An 18,842-nucleotide genomic window follows, 5' to 3' on the forward strand; every position below is an offset into this window, starting at 1 on the left:
GTTGAAATGCTTTATGCACTTCTTTCTTTTTTTTTTTCATACAAGACCATAAAAATGGTAGAATCCACACAATCAATTTGTGTTGGGACAACATGAAGGAGTTCACTTATTACTTCTTACAAATTTATTGAACAAACAACAATTAAAGTGTCCCCCCAAGTATATATATATAGTGTTTCAGCTACACTGTTAAAAGTGATTAGTTACTTAAAGTAGTAAACTAATTGCCTTAAAAGCAACAAGTTGACTTTACAAAAATAATGAATGAAAAAAAGTGAACCCATTGTAACTTGGAACTGTTATGTTGACTTAATTTCTATAATTATGCAAATTGTACTCACATTTTTAAAGTCAACTAATCCCTTTTTACAGTGTCAGACTATTTTAGCACGTCTGTTTTCAATAAATACTGTAATTATTACAATATTACATATTTGTTGCTTCATTAAGTCTATAAAATATACAATTATAGCCTGTGTTGATTTAAAAGACAAACTGGAATCTAGAAGATCACATTTATTTTTGTTACTGTATGTCATTTTGCAATACAGAAAAGCTCAGAAAAAATAAAATAAAATAATATAAAATACTATACTATAATAATATAAAATAATATAATATAATATAATACAATACAATACAATGTAATGTAATGTAATGTAATATAATATAATATAATATAATATAATACAATACAATACAATATAATATAATATAATATAATATAATATAATATAATATAATATAATATAATATAATATATATATTATATAAAAATGAGTACAATTTGCATAATTATGAAAATAAAGTCAACATAAGTTTCAAGTTTCAATGGGTTTTCTTACATTATTTTTGTGAAGTCACCTGGTTGCTTTTAAGGAAATTGGTTTACTCTCTTTAAGTAACTAATCACTTTTTTTACAGTGTAGTGTGTTGTTTAGTAGTATGAACAAACACACTGTTAAAAATCCTGGGTTCCACACAATTCCTTCATGTTGTCCCACCTCAAATCGATTAAGTTAAATAAGTTGTTATTACAAATTTATGTGAATTGAACATAAAACAATTAAGTTGTTCTTAAAAAAACTCAAGAATTGTGTTGATTCAACACATTTGAAAGTGTGAATATCCCTCATATACTTAAGGTCACAAAGTAAATCATTTGTACCTACATGTTTCACTTTAATTTTTTTTTCTATTTCTATGTGTACACTATTTGAATTACTCAAATACAATTATTGTGAGTTTGCACTGAACAGTTTAGCTGCATCTTCTGAATTCTGAGTCGCAGTTGAGAGAGTTGAGTTACCATGACTACTGCAGCGCATCCTCAGACAACAAAGAGGTCCTTGAAGCAGCAACTAAAGCAGGTCGCACACCAGAAGCGCCGCGCAGCGCCACGCAACGTCATGCATTTTAGAATTCTTAAACTGTCATGTGCGCGCAGTGTTGCGGCGCCGAGCGGCGCTTCTGGTGTGCGACCTGCTTAACTCTTGTCTCTCTCACTTATTACTAAGGTTAGTTAAATTAACTAAATGTCATATAGATCTAGAATACACATGCTTTAATGCATAAATAATCAGTTTTATTTGATTGATAACTTTGAGATGCCTATGTCATATATAAGTTTATTCATGAGTTCAAGTGTAATTTGATTTCATGTATTTATAGTGTTTTGTGCATATCACTTACTGTAAATACTTAACTTGTCTTCCTGACACAGTAATATTAATTCAGCCAATTTGTGACAAAGATTCTAGCATTTCTGTAAAATGCTTAAGGTTTCATGTTGCTATTTGTTTGTTTATTTATTTATTGTGATGTGAGTTGATTAAAGTATCTATACAGTGTGTACTATTTTATCCAATATGTTTATGAATCATTTTGTGATTCAAAGTGTCTTTACCGACTCTAACATACAAATGTGTATGTGTAATAAAAGACAACAAAGAGGACGTTGAAGCAGCAACTAACTCTTGTCTCTCTCACTTATTACTAAGACTACTGCTTACAGTTTTCCCGACTGCCAGGGACCTGCAAGTAGTTTAAACAAGCAGCAAAAATATCTTTTTGAGTGCAGCAAACCGTTTTTGCGTGTACAAAGGGCAAAAATGGCACATAAACTATACTGTTGGTACTGTTATATGTGTTTATATGTTAGAAATTAATAAAAAAACTAAATTACACTTGACTTCCACCCTTAAGATTTGACCCTTGAACTGCATGATCTCTCTGACTAGGAAAAGAACAAAGGTTGGAAGAAATTGAACACAGTATACTTTTACAAAATACATTATTTTCTGTGCTTGTTGTGTTTATTGCAAAAGCAATTCATATATTCATCTGTTAACTGTCATTCTTGCTTTCATCTGACAGCCAGAGTTCTGGTCTGGAGATATTTAACTCGGAGAAGAAACAACACAAGCAGGATTTGATTTTTCAATTGTATTAAATATTAGTGGTTACAAAGCCTAAAGGACAAAGTCAGGAAATTTTGTTAAATAATGCATTAAATTTTCACCACACACCTCATTTGTTGGCCATTCTGTGTTTTTTGCTTTTTGAAATCTTTTGTAATGCTCAATATTCATTGCCATTATGGACAAGAACAGGCAGGACATCATTAAAATGTCAAATTCTTTGTAGATTATAGCATTGAAGCAACACTATTTTGAGTAACTGATGACTTCATTTTATGGTGCACTCTTTTAAACTATAGGCTCTGTTTATTATATAAACTCTTAATGAATGTATTTTACTGGTTTCACTGCATTTTAAACTTGTAACTTGGTTCATTCTGCTGTGGTGACCTCAGATTAATAAAGGACTAAGCCAAAAAGAAAATGAATGAATGAATGAATAAATCTCAAAGCAAAGACAATAGAATTGCACTCTTTAAGTCTTTATATTCAGTCAAATGTGGCATTTTAGCTTTATAAAAAGTGTTTAATATCAATGAAAAAGGGCGACGCAGTGGCGCAGTAGGTAGTGCTGTCGCCTCACAGCAAGAAGGTTGCTGGTTCGAGCCTCGGCTGGGTCAGTTGGCGTTTCTGTGTGGAGCTTACATGTTCTCCCTGCGTTCGTGTGGGTTTCCTCCGGGTGACATGCGATACAGGTGAATTGGGTAGGCTCAATTGTCCATAGTGTATAAGTGTGAATGAGTGTGTATGGGTGTTTCCCAGAGATGGGTTGCAGCTGGAAGGGCATCCGCTGCGTAAAACATATGCTGGATATGTTGGCGGTTCATTACGCTGTGGCGACCCCAGATTAATAAAAGGACTAAGCCGAAAAGAAAATGAATAAATTAATGAATTTACTGAAAAAAATGATGCATTGGATCCATTAAAAATTTTTAAGGTAAGTGTTTGAAAATCATTTATTTGGGCTGATTTGGGCTGAAGTTACTAAATTTAATTAGTTTGATTAAATTCAACCGGTATAAATTGGTTGCAACAGTTTTGCAGTAATCATTCATCAGTGTACTTAAACATTTTATTACTATCAATATTATATATATATTTAAAAAAATTTAATTACTCTGTGAAAAAAAAATGTGTATCAAAGTATGAAACAATTCAACGCTATGACACCATTTCATACTGTACATAGACACAATATTTTGTTATTAGTTTCATACTAAATTTAGTGTTTCTAATCATGTGCAGTTTTGGTGATAAATGCAACCATTTTTTAGTTGAAAAACAGAATTATTCTGCAAAATATATTTGTATAATAAACAAATAGAATTACTCTGCTTCTTATACTTTACTTTTTCAACGTTTATTAACAACAATGGCTAAGTTAATCCACAAAATGTGCTTTAAAAACTGCTCTTTTTCCCTGTTGGGGCTAAGCAGTGACCTCAAAATTAGGAAATCATAGGTTGTTCTCTAAATTCGATCTCCACTGTAACTTTGAAAGAAGCGAGCCAGAACATCATCTGAAATATGCATTTTGCAGTCCTAAAGCGTAAATTTGGCTGGCAAAAATAATGAAATAACAGCGTGAAAATTGCAACAGACAATCAATCATAAATCGCCTGAATGCTGGCCTCGTTAAATATTCATGTACTTTGTACAGCCCCAGATATTCTCCCACACCATTTAGATGTTTAGAATCTGAGGAAACAGATAAAAATATCGAGCATTGATGATAGTGTCTGCTTTTGCCTTTCTTTTTTCTTTTTGTTTTTCTAATATGCTTCAGAAAACTTCAAACAAGTGGATGTATATGCTTTGTCACCAACATGCATTGTATATTAAATCTTGCTGCCTTAAATTGAATTAATCCATAATTAAAGTAAATTAAATAATAATTAAACAATACATTAATTAAATCATATATTTAATTGAATCAATTTATCTTTTCTAGTCATCTCAACTTAAATTTTTCAAACTGACTAAAAATATTGCGCCCTACACCTGCTCCAATAAGGCCCAAGACATGTTTGGCTCGATGTGTTGCTATTTTCAGAGCAGTGCAACAATCATTTTCATGTTTAGAGCCACGTTGTTTAAATAGCCACTTTGTAGACTCATGGGTGTTCCAGTCTGAAAAAGAGGTGTGTCAAGGCACATTGTTGGTGCGTTGCTATTTTGAAGAACTGAAATAGACCGCGCGATTGACCAGCTAAAACCTGGTCTGAAGTCCAGCGCAGAGCATGTTAGTTATGTGCCAATGCAGGTCTAAAACACTCTACAGCAATACATAAATATCTTTAAAATTGAAAAAATAAATAAAAAAATTAAAACTATTATTTTCCACATAAATATAAAAAACCACTACATCCATGCCTTCTTTATGTCGAGGGCCTTTTTTCAGTTTCTTCATGACAACTTTCATTTGTATAATGTTATTATTAGTATTATTATTAGTAGTATATTATTTCTAGTATTATTTATTATATGGATATTTATATTTGTTTTAATAAAAACAAGTTTAGATTTGTCCACCTGTTGGGTTTTGGAGATATGCATCACCATATGGGGCATAAGAATAGGACATGTGGATATAACTCTGTTGTTTGACCACCCTTTGTTTACTATTGTTCATTTATTCGTTTGCTGAATACTAGAACTAGAAATTGTTTTGAAACAAATCTTTGCGCTTAAACGAAATTAAACAGGTAGGCTAATGGATGTCTTCAGTGGAGTGCGTACAACACCTTTTCCGTATTTACGAAAGTAAAGGAGTAAAGTAGAGTGAGCTAAATAAAGAGAAAGTAAAGAGGCTGAATGGAAGAGGCTGACTCTTTATTCTCGTGCTGCAGATGGTTTGTTTACTGTTTTCTCGCTAGTCCGCCATGTAAATAGGAAATGCGCTATGGCGAAACACAACTGACTTTTAAAGGGAAAGAGAGATGAGACTCTGATTGGTTTATTGTATGTTATGCTAAAAACACACCCATTTGGCCAAACGTAATCTGCGGACATTTTTTGCTATTTCTGTGCAGAATTTTGTAAAAAATCCGCGGGTTTAGCAGAATGATACATTTTTAACTTGTATTTAATGTTTACAATGCAAATCCAATTAGATTCACTTTACTTGGTAAACAAAGCAGGTCTCTCATATAATATATCTACTAAAACAAAATTTTCCTTTACAAAATGTAGTGTAAATAAATCATATGAATATTTTCATATTAGTCAATAATATTACTGAAATTAATGAAAAAACTGAATAAAGATAAATGTACACATATTTACACAAGTAAATAAACAGAATCAACGATGGGCTAAAAATCTGCAGGATTCAGCAGATTCTGTGTGGGCCTAACTTATTAAGAGAATAAGCTGTTAAACCATGAGCCGGGGCGCTGAGCGTATTTTTCCATGCTTAAAATAGCAAAAAGGGATTCGGACATGCTCTTAATGCTTTGGCGCCAAATGCTTTAGACTTTGCGCCTAGATCTTTAAAATACAGCCCATTAAGTTAACCTTGTGTACCTAAAAAATTTTACGGAAACCTGAACAATTTAATAAAATTAGTTAAAGCAACTTAAAAATATTTGTTGTCTTGACTTTTTGTCATTACATTTTTTACAATGTGGGATTCTATACTGTACAAAATCTTACTGCATTAAATTTTTTGTTGAATCAAATGATCTTTTCCAGTCATCACAACTTACATCATTCAAACTGACTAAAAATATTAAACTCAACTTTGTGTGACTTGAAAAAATAAGTTGAAACCTGATTAACTAAGAGGGGTCTGGATGGAGACTCTGTGCAGTTGCAATCTGACACCTTTTCCCACCCCTAACCCTACCCCTCAAAGTGACGTCACTAGCTCCATTGAGTGCATTTTGTCTGACATTGCATCTCTGAGATATGCAGTCTCAGCTTGCAAATCCAAGCCTGCATCTAGATACTATTGGATTAACCTATTAAAATACGCTAAAGTAACATATTGTGATAGTCTTTTGACATTTTTTTATAGTGTAGTATGCTAGTGGCCACTATAATAAACACTTTGAAATTTCCAAACTATTCCTGAGAGAACAGTGTGAAACATGGGACAAAAAGTGAACAGTTGAGTATAAAAAGCACAGTCTTCTTCCTCCCACTGTGTGAAACTTGAGTAAAGCACGAACTGTATTTGTTAACCAAATGGTGTAACTGTCTACGCTAGAAATGAATGCTTATCAGATATCTTGCAAGTGATTTGCTTCTTTCTTAAAACTCAGCCACAAATTCAAACATCAGCAGAAAGCCTGTAAAAACAGCCCTTGTTCAGTGTGATCTGAAGCTGGAGAACGAATGTTATGACAGTGCTCTGATGTTTCATGCTCTCTCTGTGTATATGCATGCAGCATTTGGGGCATGTGGGTCTCTGTGTCACTCACACTGCAAAAATCTGCTGGCTGCCCAGCATTATATCCTCAGCGCGGTGGCCAAGACACGTTCGCACACTCTGATTTAATTACTTTGACTGAATCCACATAGTCTCGGGTAGGACTTTTAACTCATGGGATTAAGTCTGGTCCGCAAAGATTACAACTTGTTCTGGCCAAGGACCACCTATATAGACAGGAGGGAACACCTCACTGATTGAAAGTGAACTACTGCAATTAGGTTTATTTTCTCTCTCCCTTATATTACAGGCAGGTTAAAGAGGAACTCTATTAAAACATTTTATTTTAAATGCTTCACATAAGTGTTTTGTCCATAAGCATTTCTCAGTGTTAGTATGTGTTTGCAGGCTTTATAGTATAATTTCTGTATATGTTTCACTTACATTAACAGAGGAAACAAATATTTTATTGAATATATAAGAGCAAGAGCTCACACTGCAAAAATGCTTTTCTTACTTAGATTTTTTTGTCTTGTTTCTAGTCCAAATGTCTAAAAATTCCTAAATCAAGAAGATTTTTCTAGACAAGCAAAACATATTGTCTTGTTTTGAGAAATAATATGCCAATATTAAGTGAGTTTTTCCTTAAAACAAGCTAAATAATCTGCCAACGGGGTAAGCAAAATAATCTTACTTCAAAAGAAAAAACAAGATTAATTTACTTAGCCCATTGGCAGATTATTTTGCTTGTTTTAAGGAAAAACTCACTTAATATTGGCATATTATTTCTCAAAACAAGACAATATGTTTTGCTTGTCTAGAAAATACTTCTTGATATAAGAAATTTCAGATATTTAGACTAGAAACAAGACAAAAAATCTAAGCAAGAAAAGCATTTTTTTGCAGTGCACATGTTTTTTATAAATGTTTTTTTTTTGTTTCACTTCAAGTACGTATCTGCTTATGCACTGCAAAAATGCTTTTCTTGCTTAGATTTTCAGTCTTGTTTCGAGTCCAAATACCTAAAAGTTTTTAAATCAAGAAGCATTTTCTAGACATGCAAAAAATATGATCTTGTTTTAAGATATAATATGCCAAAATTAAATTAATTTAATTAATAAAAGCTAAATAATCTGCCAATTGGGTAATTAAATTAATCTTATGTCAAAACGAAAAACAAGATTATTTTACTTACCCCATTAGCAGATTATTAAGCTTTTTTAAAATAAAAATATATCTTAATTTTGGCATCATTCATTCATTCATTCATTCATTTTCTTATCGGCTTAGTCCCTTAAATCGGGGTCAATATACAATGCAATACTTTCTCCATTTGCATTGGTTCAAAGCACCGTATAACCTGTATATTTATAACAAATCTGTACATACAACTCAACATCCAGATTTTTTTTGACTAACTGCATCTCTGTTTATTGTTTATCGTATTCTTCTTTTTTTTTTCCATATTTATTTTGTGTTGTCACTTGTCACTTAATGTACACTGGAAGCTTCTGTAGCCAAAACAAATTCCTTGTGTGTGTGAAGGCATTAAAACTGATTCTGATTCTGAATTTGTATTGGGTTTACAGATTATAATGAGTATTGTATTAATGGAAACTGTAATAGCTCTATGTATTTTATATGTTTCTGGTTGCATGGTAAAACCAATAAATCCTAATAAAGCATGTCCAAAAAAGCATTAGAAATCATTAAAATGTACTGAATTTGATGGTTAAAATTGATAGCTTGTAATGTTATATTTTAAAATCAGATTCTGTTTATTTTATCTGGAAATTCAAACAATAAACCTCGTTTTAACTCTCTTTAATGTGGCGTGACAAATCCCCGTTTAGACGTCTGTTTAAAGGGCAGTGGAGCGAGTAAACCATCACTCCTTCCTTATTACTAGGGCCAGACAGAATATTTACTCAGTTTTTAAATGAAGTTTTAATAATATTATTGACTAAGATGAAAATGGTTATATGGGTTATGTACAAAACAGTCTTTTAGTAGATATGTTATATGTGGGACTTGCTTTACCAAATAAGTGGATCTAGTTTTATTTGCATTATAGACATTAAATAAAAGTTTAAAAGGTTTCACTTTTTATTTCATATGTTAAGTTTTTAATTAAGGGTGACACAGTAGCGCAGTGGGTAGCGCTGTCGCCTCACAGCAAGATGGTTTGAGCCTCAGCTGGGTCACTTGGCATTTCTGTGTGGAGTTTGCATGTTCTCTCTGTGGTGGTGTGGGTTTCCTCTAGGTGCTCCGCTTTCCCCCACATGTCCAAAGACATGTGGTATAAGTGAAGTGTATGTGTGTGAGTGAGAGTGTATGGGTGTTTCACAGTGATGGGTTGTAGCTGGAAGGGCCATCTGCTGCATAAAAAACATATGCTGGATAAATTGGCGGCTCATTCCGCTGTGGCGACCCATGATTAATAAAGGCACTAAGCCGAAAAGAATGAATGTACTTAATTGTTTTTTTTTTCAATCCACTTAAATTAGTAAAAATTATTAAGTTTTTAATTCCTTAAGTCCTGCATTGTCAACAAAACAACATCTGCTGTGCCATGACTGAACAATAACCAGGTGTTCAGCCCAATACCATGTTGAAAAAAAACAACCAACCAATTTGATAACGTACACTGTAAAAAAAATGCTAGGTGCCACACCCCCTTTCATGTTGTCGCAAAACAAACTGATTAACTAATTGATTTGACAAATTTAAGTGGGTTGAGCATAAAACAATTAAGTTGCCCCCAAAAAACTCAACACAACACAACAACACAAAAGAATTGTGTTGATAAGTAGTTTAAACAAGCAGTAAAAATCATTTTTTGAGTGTATCTTGGCTTATGAAAGGCTTCAATCAAAAGCCTCACATCTGAAGCGGACAAGACAGGCTCATTGTGGCTACGTACCTCTGTCTGGAGAGCGCAATTTATGTAGCCAGAGGTATGTCTGGCTGCATTTCGTCTTTAAAATAAACACTATGGGGCGATATGATGCCACGCCTCATTTTCTGGCATTACCAGTTTGCCCAATAGCTTGCCGCATACGTCAGAGAACTTGGGACGCAGAGTGGAGTTGCCCGCGATGACGGGGTTTGAGTCTGGTAAAGAACAGTTCCAGAAACCCGGTAAAACAAAGCAAAAAATAAACAAACAAATAAATAAACAACAGGCTTAAAACGTGGTGAAATCACGTGGCGATGGCTTTTCTTTTTCTAGAATGCTTTTAAAAACACTATTGGATGGGTTTTGGGATGGGGGTGGGTCAGTCAGTCGGCCTGGTCGGCTGAAGTGTATTTTGCGCCCTCTGGTGGATTTACACGAGGAGAAGATCCGCAAGAGAAATTTGTGATTATCAAAAGGCATACACAGCGGCCTTTGCCGCATTGCAAAAACAAAAATTGGGCGCAGATGGACCTAAGGTTACATATTTCGCTGTCCCCAGAAATGTAAACCTGGCTATATATCTGCAACCTTAGTTGGAAGTGGATCAACCAGTGGAAAAATCCATAATTTACTGGCTGTAATATATTGTCAGGCCAATAAAGATATCATTAAAGCAATAATTTACTTACAGTTAATATGTTTGTTCATTCATTTTTATTCAGCATATTCTCTTTATTCGTCAGGGATTGCCAGAGCTGAATGAACTGCCAACTTATCCAGCATATGTTTTAGACAGGGGATGCCCTTCCAGCTGCAACACACTGGATGGGAAACATCCATTCACACTCATACACTACAGCCAATTTAGTTTATTTAATTCACCTATAGTGCATGTCTTTGGACTGTGGGGGAAACCAGGGCACCCGGAGGAAACCCACACCAACATGGGGAGAACATGCAAATTCCACACAGAAATGCCAAATGGCCCAGCCGGGACTCGAACCATTGACTTTCTTTCTGTGAGGCGACAGTGCTAACCACTGAGCCACAATGTCGCCTCAGATAATATATTGTACATTCTAATTATTAGAAACAGGGTTTCCAACGTCTACTTTACAAATGAAAAGCACCACTATTTTCAAGCTTCATCATTACTTTAAGGTCAAGCTAGTAAAGTCACCGAAATCATGACAAATTTTATAAAAATGCATCTATTGACACAGAGCTGATTTAACTGGATATATTAAAAGATAATTCATTTATCCCAGGATGGAACTTGAAGCTGTGCCAAAGAGTCGTGCTCCAAGCACTGGCCTGATGGTATATTTGTAATGGTGCAGAGCCCGAGTGCCAACAAAATGAAAAAGTGTGAGTTCTTATTGAAGTTTTTACCGTGTATCAGGATTTAGTGATAAAAAAACCTCACTTTATTAAAGGTTTTTGGATCATGCTTATCAGTTTTGAGTGCAATATAGATCATACGGTCAGCAAACAGACTGTGAGCATCGCCTGATGCACAAATTTGGTGGATGAAGCATTTTGATTACATTCTGATTACATTAGGACTTCGGGTTTACACACACACACAGTGAGCTCATGCAGCACTAACCGGCAGTATTCATCATTGCATATTGCAGGTCCTGCCAAAACAGTACAAGTACACAGTCTCCAAAGTAATACCTGCCCCCTGAAAAACCCAACTGTAGCAGACAATTTATTATTTACACTCTAGTACACACACACTATTAAAGCACACAACAAAAGCACGTCATGCACTTCCAAGTCAGTTTATGTGCAAAACTTTGCGTTTACATCCCTGTCACTTTTTTGGTTCAGAGAAAAAGACAAAGAGTTTCTTTTGCGATGCGCAGCGCTTTAGACTCCCCGATGTGGGTCAGAGCCTGAACACAGTTTCTCTCTGCAACAGCCTTGATCTAGTACCGCCTCTGTTGCCTTCGCATTCAAAAGCATTGAATCTATTACAGCCGGCGTATTGAGCTGCCCAAATGCCTGCCCACAGCCCACATTCACCATTATAAACACATCAGCGAGAGTGAGAGATACAGAGAGAGAGAGCTTACCTCTAATGGTAGTAGCAGTGATGGAAGTAAAAGGTGCTATATTACTCCCATTCCGGCTGGACGGGAGCACAAGTGGTTTTGGAAGTGTGTGAATGAAACAGCAGCACCTGCTTAACTCAGCTCTCTACGTGTAAACGGCTGTCTCTTCACCAGAGGCATACTGCCACATTTCTCTCTCTCTCTCTTTTCTCTCCTCCTTCTCTCTCTCTCGACTCACACACACACACATTGCCATTGGCATCAGCGCCACCCCTCTCCACATTACGAGATGTAACGTGAACAAGCTGGATTGATGTCCCAGTGTTCAAAAGATCAAGCTTATTCATTAAGGCACAATATGCAAGATTATCAAATATGCAACAACAACTAGGAACAATGTAAAATATTTTGCCGACTTACAATGTAAAAAATGCTGGGTTCCACACAATCAACTTGTGTACTGACAACAGGAAGTAATTAAGTTAACGTATTAGTTTTTAGAGATTCAAGTGGATTGAACATGAATCAATTAAATTGTCCCTAATAAAACCTCAATAAATTGTGTTGTTTTAGCCTATTTTATATTTAAGTAGCTTGAACAAACAGCTAACATCATTTTTTGAGTGTATGTACTTACTGTCACTACCGCCAGCGTTCTAGCCCTTGCAGATCACTGGAAAACATTCACTATTACCCGAACTACAACTACCCGAACTACTGCCACCAAACTGCACTACATTTCCCATATTCCAACTCACTCACACACCAGTTCTGGATCACCCCTGATTATTTGCACACAGCTCTTGAGGACTGATTAGTTGGACTATATATACACATCACATTCTTACACACACTGCTGAGTCTTGTTTGCTGTAACAAGAAGCGTACTTCTTGTTAGTCTTGCTGCGTTTTTTTTCATTGCCTTATTTATTAGTTATGCTATTTGCTGCCTGCACTGACCTCTTCGCCTGTGACCATGACCACTCTTTGGGCTCCCGCCATATATTCAGCCATTGTTCATCCCACCCCCCCCCCCCCCCCCCCCCCAAAGAATTGTAGACTATCAGTTTTGTCTGCTCCTTTGTGATGAGACATGAGTGCCGCCTTAAACCTGAGGTTCCAGTCTTGTGACTGCTAAAGGGTAAAACTTTGAGGTATTATCACATCACACACAGGTTATTTTTTTCCATTTGCATCTATGAGGCTCCCATATAGACTCTCATACATGAGACTAGGTATGGGATGATAACCGTTTTCAAGATATACTGTGGTTTGGAAAAGTCAAGGTTTTAAAACTGTCAAAACTTTGTGCAATACCATTCTTTAGGTATTTGTAAAAAAATTTATTAACTTTTTTTAATCAACAAATCATTTGAATGATTTAGCCTGACATGTTTACTGTTCCAAAATTTTTAATGTTTCTTAAAATAAAATATATTGTTTTTAAAAGATAAAAATGTTTTTGTTTTTTTACCCAGAAATTTAAAAAGAATATAGTTTAGACAACCCAGGCTCATTCTGAAAACGTAGTCCCGCGGACGTTTCTGGAGACCGCGGAATACGTCCCGGCAGGTACATACGGCTGCAGTTTTTGTTTTTGCGAATCCGCGAGATGCCACTGTTGTGCGCTTTTTCGCATTTCAAACGCCTCTCGTGAGTGCAGTTCGCGCCCGCGCTATTCTCGCGTGAACCCACCAGAGGCCGCTGTCCGACTGACCGGATGATTGACTGCGCGACCGCCAATCGGCTGACCCGCCCTACTCCTTCCCTGAACCCAACCAATTTTACCGATTGACCCGGCCGCCCACTCGCTTCCCTAAACCCAAGCAACAGTTTAAAAAAGCTGTCCAAAAAAAGAAAAGCCCTGATTTTTTTTTTTTTACCGCGTTTTCGGATTTCGCCACGTTCTCACCCTGTTACGAAACTCGTTCACTTAATTTTTGGGATTCTGTTTTTGTCTTACCTGATTGCTGGAACCGCTCTTCCCTGGACTCGAAACCGATCGCCGTGGTCAACTCCTCTCTGCATCTCAAGCCTGCCGACGTACATGGTGAGCTGAGTGAACAAACGGGTTGCAGCGAGGAAGCTCTCCACAAGGAGGTAAGTTGTCGGCCGGCCGACCGGCAAGCGCGAAAGGGAACAGCGTCACACCGCGCTGCAGAGTTTGCTTGAAAAAAATTAATGCCTTTAACAACCAGATGTATTTAGACCTGTCAAGTTTAATCTGGAATGTGTCCCAAATCACCTTCTGAAGTGATTTAAGCGTTGTGTTTATATCCATCTCAAATATGTTTCAAATGGCGTTTACATGACATAGACTAATTCTGAAAATGTAGCCCACTATACATTTCTGGAGATCGCGATTTATGTACCCAGAGGTACATATGGCTGCATTTTGTCTTTAAAACGAATGCTACCAGATGGTGTGAAGCCAGCCTGATCTCACGAGAAAACGTAAGTATTTTACGTTTTGGCAGTTTAGGGGCTAATTCATACGAATTCGTACGACTTCAGTCGTAAGAAAATGTACGATTTTAAAAAGGAGGCGTGGCACCTAACCCCACCCCTAAACCCAACCGTCATTGGGGGATACGCAAATCGCACTAAAATGTACGAATTAGATCGTACAAATTTGTACGAATTAGCCACTAAATGAAAAAGTTACGAATTGCCATGAGATTGTGTTGGTGAAGCCGTTTCTTTTCGTGCTTACCAGCTGATTACTTACCTTCGTATGGACGGCTCATGGCTCGCCATGTACGCAAGCGGACTTGTGACATAGAACAAAGTTGACAGCAACTACAGAGTTCGGGTCCAGGCAGAGAACGGTTCATGAAAGCAAGACAAAAACAAAAGCCAAAACATAAAATAAACAAGTAAATCAAGTAAAATCTGAAAACATGGTAAAAATCAGGGGCTTTTTTTCTGGATTGCTTTTGAAAATGCTGTTGGTAGGTTTAGGGAAGGTGGTGGGCGCTGGTCAATCTGTGCTTTTAAAAAACTATTGGTTGGGTTTAGGGAAAAAGGAGTGTGGGTCAGTCGATCAGTCAGTCAGTCGACGGTAACCTCTTTTTTTACATTTACATGAGAACAGCAGGCGGGAATGGCACTCGCGAGAGAAATTTGAGATCTCAAAAAGTGTACACAGCATCCTTTGGCAGATTCGCAAAAACAAAACCTACAAAGAAACTACCTCCTGGGATGTTTTTGGCACTCTTCGGAAATGTACATAGGCTTGCCTGTAGCCAAATTAAATGACAGTAGGCTACAGGCTACTTGTTTTCATTTTTCTTTATTGCAAATTTTTCTGAAATATGTTTTTTTACATCAAAAAGTGTGGTGACTAGCTAACTGACTAGCTAATCCAGCAAAAAAGTACTGCTTAAAATGTCACTAAAATGCAGAATTTAAATCTCTTAGTTACATAGAAACTGAGGCGTATAACTGCAAATAGGTCCACTTTTTGAGAAAAAAGAACCAGCCCTTTCACCAGGCTGGCTACGGGCCTGATAGGGGTATGTAGCAGCAGGCAAGAATGGCATTCGTGAGAAAAATTTGAGATCTTAAAAAGCATAAACAGCGGCCTCTGACAGATTCACGAAAACAAAAAATACAACAACAAAAAAAACGTAGCTCCTGGGACGCATTTGGTGCTCAGAAGAAATGTATATACAACACTTGTCTTTTTCATAACCAGATAGCTATCTTGTCAGAAAATATGCATGAAGTGACCAGATGCAAAGAGCCCTAAAAACCTTATTAACATGATTATCTAAGTTTATTTAAGTATTAACACAATAATCAAACAAAGCTTTTTGTTTTCTAAAACACTTTTAACATTTATCTATTTTTAGAGCATAGCGTCTTAAGAACTTTTAGGGGAATAGAATCTTTGTCATAAATGTGTGATATTCGGCACGCTTGCGTTTGCTGTGGGTGTATTAAGTAGCTTTATAAAACAAAAAGATAAAGCTGTGAATACACGCATGCAAATAATAGGAGAGCGAGAGAGGGAGGGGGGCTCTGATCAACCCACTGCTTTTAGTGAGCTAGTGCTGCTGCATGACATTGTTAAAAAATATCACAAGGTCTACATGTAGGGCGGGAGGTAGATTTGCAGTTCCCATGGAAACTTGGGCACCATGCCTCACGAGAGAGAGAGAGAGACGAGTTCCCTTACACTCTTTAACATCGACGGATCCTTCGGACAATCTATGCGAAAAATGCAACGTTTCGGGTCAGCAACAGTCAAGCTAATCAAAGCAGAGCAAGCCTTTAACAATGCATGAGCAGAATGTGCCAAGACAGCGTATTAAAATTTGAACTATCAATGTAAAATCTCTGTCAAACAACATGGTTGCCTACTGACAGTTTATAGATTCTTATTTGCTTATTTGTTACTTGAAATTGAACTGGTTTTGAAAGTTTTTCATACTGCTTTCTGTTTTTGAATCACTTTTGTCCCAATGATACAGTAGGTCAAAGTTTAAACGTTGTCCAAGTCAAAACACACAAGCACAGGCAGATGCGGTCAGATTACTGAAATGCTTGAGCAACTTACAGTAAATAAAAAGTGTTTGCTAATAAAACTAAATGTAAAATCCATATAAACTGTCCTACACTCAAAAAAAAAAAAAAAAAAAAGGTTTGCTATTTGTCCAAACTACTTATTTAAAATGCTCTGATAACACCAACCTTGAGTTTTTGGGGGGCTCAACCTAACTGATTTATGTTCAATCCAGTTAAATTTGTAAAAACCCAATAAGCTAACTTAATTGTTAGTAAACACTGTAAACAACAGGGTCCGGATGAAATGGTGACAAACGAACGAATAACCATTTAGAATTCAACACTCTTGTGTCAGTGGATTAAATGTGTTTAATGGGATATTATTCTGAGGACTCTTACCTTTTACAATAAACAGTGATGTACAGCAATGAATGCGTGTGTGTCTTGATATTACGATGATATGTACTCCATATCTAATTAGTGTTTTCTGTATAACTGGCACAAATATAGCAAATGCATTCTTTATAAGCTTCCCATTGAAAAACAAATAGTTACAATAGCTGCTTGAGGGTTGAAACTTTAGACTGATGTATAGTTTGTCAATATTACTTGCGTATTACTTTTGCACCAAAAGAGGCCCATTTTAAAATTGATTTGAATACTAATTTCAGGATTGTTGTGATCCATGAAGTTTCAAATGCACTTTTTAACTAAAAAATTGTGAAGCTCTACATTATTATTATTCGACTGAGTAAAGTTGAATGCGCTGGCCAGTTTGTTATTTTAATTAGTTATTTTTATAATTTTTTCATATTTCTTTGGTAAATATTTTTGGTACATCAAAAAGTGTGGTAATGATGACCATACGACAAGTTAATTCAGCTAAAAACAATGCCTAAAATGTATTCAAATCACATAATTAAATTAAAAATGAGGAACCACCCCTTTCACCGGGCTGGCTTGGCCTGCAAGGAATGGGTACTTGGTATCGCCTGCAAAAATCCTGATCGCAGCATCCCTAATTTTTTTTTTATTGTCAACAGAACAAACCATTGCTATACAATGACTTGCCTAATTACCCTAACTTACCTAAATGACATAATTAACTTAGTTAATCCTTTAAGCTGAATACTAGTGTCTTTAAAAATATCTAGTAAAATATTATGTCCTGTCATCATGGCAAAAATAAGTTATTTAAAATTAATTTATTCATTTTCTTTTCGGCTTAGTCCTTTTATTAATCTGGGGTCGCCACAGCGGTATGAACCACCAACTTATCAAGCATTTGTTTTACGCAGCGGATGCCATTCCAGCTGCAACTCATCTATGGGAAACGTCCATACACACTCATTCACACACATACACTACGGACAATTTAGCCTGCCCAATTCACGTCTTTGGACTGTGAGGGAAACCGGAGCACTCGGAGAAAAACCATGCGAACGCGAGGAGAACATGCAAACTCCACACAGAAACGCCAACTGACCCAGAAAAGGTTTGAACCAGCGAACTTCTTGCTGTGAAGCAACAGCACTACCTACTGCTCCATCGCGACACCATTATTTGAAATGAGTTTTAAAATTATTATGTTTGGAAATGTGTTGAAAAAATCTTCGCTCCATTAAACAAAAGTTGGGGGGAAAATATACAGGTGAGCTCATAAATCTGACTTCAACTGTTTATCTAATTTGGTGGATGAAATAAGCAAAATGTTGATTAGAAAAACAGCATTACCTTTAAACAGAATTGTCTCATTATTTGAGTTTTTGCTCAGTATTATTACACGTTCAGTTTAGTAACATGCTAACAACTCTTCAAAAGTGAAATCAGTAGTGTACAGAGCCCCAGCGTGACGAGCTGTATTTGTGTGGTGGGTTGAGTTGCTTTCTATGCAGAGCGTTCCAAATCAGTCACTTATGAGCTTCGTTAGATGCTGCCTTCAGGCGTAAGTATGCTTCTGCTGTTTGTTTACGGCTTCGTCTCACACATGGTATATGTGATGGTTAAATTTCTTATCAAGAGAGTTCACTCATACTATGCTTACAGCAGCCCACCATTTTTGGCCTTATGCACATTTGAATATCTGAACTTATAGTTTGCACATGTCCCTGGAATTTAGTACACTAATTGATGGGTCAATTAGTTGGCAAAGCACAGTCAGGGCTGTTTTCTTTTAAGAACTACTCCAAGAAAGAAATTAAAAATGCTAATTAATAACAACAGAAGGAATGAATATGCAAGAAGGTCAACTCAAACATGAAAGAGCAAAAGCCAACTAAAATCAGTTCACAGAGTTTTGGGCAATATATATTCCTAATATACACTCACCGGCCACTTTATTAGGTACATCTTACTGCTACCGGGTTGGACTTTGCCTTCAGATCGGCCTAAATCCTTCGTAGCATAGATTCAACAAGGTACTGGAAATGTTCCTCAGACATTTTGGTCCATACTCACCCAGTGGGTATTCCACCAAATCCCAAAGGTGCTCTATTTGATTAAGCTCTGGTGACTGTAGAGGCCATTTGAGTACAGTGAACTCATTGTCATGTTCAAGAAACAAGTCTGAGATGATTCAGGCT

General features: G+C 36.2%; 1 protein-coding gene across 6 annotated transcripts in view; it reads right to left on the reverse strand.

Moving 5' to 3' along the window:
- Positions 1–18,842, reverse strand: part of plppr2b (phospholipid phosphatase related 2b) — a 157,262-nt gene that overhangs the window by 133,952 nt on the left and 4,468 nt on the right. For 2 of the 6 annotated variants that reach the window (XM_017356563.4, XM_009302150.5), the window contains exon 1: positions 11,773–12,002. The exons of 1 other annotated variant lie outside the window; for it this stretch is intronic. The gene's annotated coding sequence lies outside the window, so the exon portion shown is untranslated. Of the gene's footprint in view, positions 1–11,772; positions 12,003–13,714; positions 13,787–18,842 lie in introns of those variants that run through there. 3 more of the 6 variants (XM_005165721.6, XM_068221880.2, XM_073953653.1) reach the window with 2 other exon arrangements.

This window comes from Danio rerio, chromosome 6 (assembly GCF_049306965.1).
Source record: "Danio rerio strain Tuebingen ecotype United States chromosome 6, GRCz12tu, whole genome shotgun sequence".
NCBI lineage: Eukaryota > Metazoa > Chordata > Actinopteri > Cypriniformes > Danionidae > Danio > Danio rerio.